The sequence below is a fragment of the Teleopsis dalmanni genome, chromosome 2 (genome assembly GCF_002237135.1).
Source record: "Teleopsis dalmanni isolate 2A chromosome 2, ASM223713v2, whole genome shotgun sequence".
NCBI classification, from domain to species: domain Eukaryota; kingdom Metazoa; phylum Arthropoda; class Insecta; order Diptera; family Diopsidae; genus Teleopsis; species Teleopsis dalmanni.
Window position 1 is genome coordinate 76,100,751 of NC_051847.1, and position 4,395 is coordinate 76,105,145.

At 26.0% G+C, this 4,395-nt stretch overlaps 1 long non-coding RNA gene across 1 annotated transcript; it reads left to right on the forward strand.

Moving 5' to 3' along the window:
• Positions 1-2,687: 2,687 nt before the first annotated feature.
• On the forward strand, positions 2,688-3,126 carry LOC119677434. The gene is made up of 3 exons (XR_005252263.1): positions 2,688-2,739; positions 2,807-2,935; positions 3,043-3,126. It is a non-coding gene; the product is annotated as an uncharacterized LOC119677434 (long non-coding RNA).
• Positions 3,127-4,395: the final 1,269 nt, after the last annotated feature.

Below are 4,395 nucleotides of genomic sequence, written 5' to 3' on the forward strand. Positions count from 1 at the left end.
TGGAAGCTTTGCTATACGCGATACACCCATAAAGTAGTGCTGGTCTAATTATCTGGCTGTAGATCAGCTTTCTGTTCTTTGCACTAAGGTTGTTGTGTTTGAAAAGTGGTTGTAAGCATTATAGTGTTTTTGCGCAACTACTCCTTTTGACTTGTATGTGCTTGTGCCAAGTGTCTGTCTTCACATATAATTTACCAAAGGATGTTTATAAATTCAAATTAAAATCATGTCTGCTTGGAACTGTTAATACAGCTTTAACCATATCTATATAAAACATTTGTTCTGTTGATGTTTACTATTATTGACTTTTTTCGTCAGATTGTTATTTATTATCAGTGTGGAATTATTGTAAACATTTTTATGACTGATGATAAAACATGTATTTTGTTTTGCTGATATTGATCTTTAAGTTATTTGAATACACCCTTTTTGCGATGTTGATTGTTTTCGTAGAGTGCATATTGAAAATTTGCTCCCAGTGGTACGATTTCAATTAACAATCTAAATAGGTATATTTTATGCAAATTTAAAAATATAGTTAAAAAAATATTGTAAATACATAAATAAAATAATTTATTAGTAATGAAACTATTCATTGTTAAATGTAATGAAACTACGACAAAATTATAGCTAACTTGTTTTCTAATAGAATCAATTATAAAATTAACTTTCGCATTTCATATAGTTCATCAATGTTTTAATTGATATTTACACTCAGAGAAGACTTCCTCAAGTAGTAATTTGTCTTTTTCCCAAAAGGCACTTATTTAGTTCATACCGTACCAATGCACCTTATGTTTTCTTATACTCCAAAAAATAGAAATATAATTTAGTAAGGCTTTTGATTCTATTCATGCATTTAAGGCAATGGAGTCAACAACTTCTGTCAAGCAAACGTTTGCTCTTGTTAGTGACGATAAAAGCCTTTTGAAACTTTCTAAATTTCTCACTCCTACTTCCTTAATAATTCAATTGTAGAAAATTAATTAAATTTTTAATGTCTTACTTTTACAAAAACTTTAACTCAATTTCCATTGTTTTTATTGTTCCAAATATTCTACTTCCCTTGAATAATGTTGAATGGGTAATTTGATATTTTGAGTTAGTTTTCTACTTGAGAAAACATAATGTAAGAATATCCTTCGAGTTTACAAACATGCGTTTGCTTTTTTTTTATACTATGCTTCATTTTTTAACAAAAGATTAAGGAATTTAATGCTTGATTGGTTAAAAAAGTAAATTGGTAATTGATAGTATTAAACCCTCATATATACAACAAACACTTGAAAGTCTTATGTGTTCACATGGATTGAAGTTACTGCAACATTAAGTGCAAGAAAGCGTTGCCATTGATGGGCTGTATTAATGGTTAATTATTATTACTGTAGTGTATTTAATCCTCAGCACGCAAGTCAAAGGATATCACCCTCTAATCAGTAAATCTTTTATTTATCTTTTAAATAAGTAGCTGTCTGTCTACACTGTTCTTAAACGTACAATGTCAGTGTCAAAGGTTGAACTGGGAGTGAGCTAGGAATATTAAATAGACTTCTATTTCGCTACGAATTAAGTTAATATATTTAAATTTTTATTTCTTTGATAAAGAAAACATATGTTTAGTTAATTTGACGAGTTGAATTCTTTTTAAAATTCTTATAATTCTATAATACTTACTTACTTACTTACTTACTAAGTAAGTAAATATAATTCTATAATTAATAAGGATCAATTCTTAATTAATTGATATTTATAATTAATGTTATTTTTTAAAAAAATAAATGTATATGAGCAATTTAGCAACTTTTATTTAATTTAAAGTTGTCAATAGCTCATCTATATTTTTTAAACTTCATTAAAATCTGTACTATATATTTCTGCTGAAAGTTTTTAAATCCACATTAAAAATTCTAAATTAATTAAAACTTTGAGCTTACTCGTATATTAAATTTTAAAAATTCAGTCACATTTTGAGAGTATAGACTATTTCTATGCCTAGACTTTTATTTAAATAGAAAATCTTATACATACATATATTACTAAAGGCTTTTAATTGGTTAGATGCAGTGATATTTTTATATATACGATTATATAACAATGATATTCATTTTTTATTTGAGAAAGCCAACCTTTATTTAAAACTCTTCAAAATATACTGATGTCCATTTCATTAAAATCGTGCCCTGCCAAATTTGAAGCTCAGAGTCAGTGTACTTGACTTGTATGTTGGCACTCTAAGGTTTTTGTTAATTTACTATGAAAGTTCATTAACAAATTAATTTTTTGTATTATATTTTTAGACTTTTAAATATATAAGACCTAATACGCACTAGGTACTATGTGTATAGTTCAGATATATACGAAAAAAAGTGTTTTTTTTCGATTAACACTTTATTTTTTATATGATATGATTATTAATACGAGCCATAATCGTTTTTGTTGTACTAGAATTACTATATTAGGACTATATGTACGGTGTAGTACAGTAATTTTGTTGTTGTATATGCTGCACTTAATAAAATGTATTTTTGTCTACACAAAATTTAATTAATTTGGTATTACTTACTACCTACATATATTGAATATTAAAATATTTTTATATTCTATGCAGAATAAATTATTTATAATTATGCATATTTAATTAATATTTTACGAAAATTGCTAATAATTTATTTAATATTTTCATTGCAGGTTTTCACACCAGTACGCATATATTTACTAGTAGCGAAAGTGCCCACAAAAGTAAGTTAATACACATGTCAATAAAAAGATATATATTAGATTGAAATTGTTTTTATTTATTTTTTAGATCGAGTGTCATTTTCACTATTTAGACATACAAGCGGTAGAGAGTAAGAAACCCACACATTTTTCCATCATTACAAATGATCGACCATATTCATTTGCCACAACAGGAGATGCGGGGAATTTTAGTTCGGTACGTTTTATTGCTAAAACTTTGTAATAATAATTTTTTTAGAATTTTTATTTATTATTATACCCTTTTTATTTTATATTAATGTATATTTTATTTAATTTTCACAGAATGCTGATGTCATTTTAACAGATTTAGCATCGGCAATAAAACAAATATTTCCCACAGTTCCTTTGAAGTACATAATAAGAAAAGTAAGTTTATATACTGTGTAATTTTTTTAAAGTTTTGCAATTTATAATAAAAATTATATAAAATTTTTTCCCCTTAAGTATGGTATAATCACATTGTCGTAAATTTAAATATTTAATTAAGAAAGTGCCTTCAGGTTCTTAAGTCAATTTTTCTACATATATTTGTCTTTCTTATATGTTTAAAAACTTTATTTAATTCCTAATTGTATTATTTTACAAGACATGAACTACCTTTGCAACTAACATAGTGCCTTAAGTTTGAACAAACTTCATATAATGTTAATTTTTATCCTGAAAGAACCTTTTCCTCTACTCAAAGCTCATTTCACACAAGCATGTAACGCAAAATATGCATATTTAAGTATTTAGTAATATATGTTGTAGTAGCTCTTTAAGTATCGCAATATAAATATAAAACATGTTCTGCATGTTTTGCGCCCAGGGAGCACAAAATTCCATTTACATACATCCTCGGCTATGAAGTACTATGAGCGGCATAAAAGTAGATTTCCGCACATAATTTCGAGCATTAAGTAATGCATAAAGCCCATGCCGATACCAGTACAAATGCGTACATACAAATTCATGTGCACTAAAAGTCTGTAGTTTAATTAAAGTTTAATTCAATGTTTAAAAAGTTCAACGGCTTTTCACCCAATATTTGTAACGAATGATAGGTCATACTAAATTATGATAAAATATATATGTAATTACACATATGTATATATGGCCGTTTATATAAGTCATTCAATGAAAGAATAAATAAAAATGGAATAATATTCAATTTAAAATGGTGTCATACTCTACCTTTATGTAACTGATATAATATAGGTTAAATATTATATAAAAGTATTTCAGTTTTTAATTAAAAAGTGGTTCAAACTTTATTTCTTTCTTTCTTTCACCAAAAAAATACAAAATGATTTTACGAATTTATAGTTTTCTTATAAATTCTTTTATATTTTATATAAACAAATTATATATTTTTTATATTAAGTGCTCTAAATTTATTAAAACTTGGTATGAAATTTCATCCACAACGTATCTTTTTTGAAATTTTTTTATAATTTTTGACATTAATTTGGTCTGAATATTTCTACTGATTATTGCCTAGTTTGAAGTCTTTCAAGCTTCATATAAAGTCAAACTTCAGACAGTCTCATAAAGAACAGTCACTGCAGTTTGACAATTTTGCTAATCGAGAGTATGAAGGGATATTATGTAGAGAATCAAATCTCCATCAACACAAATCTTCATCAAGAATATATT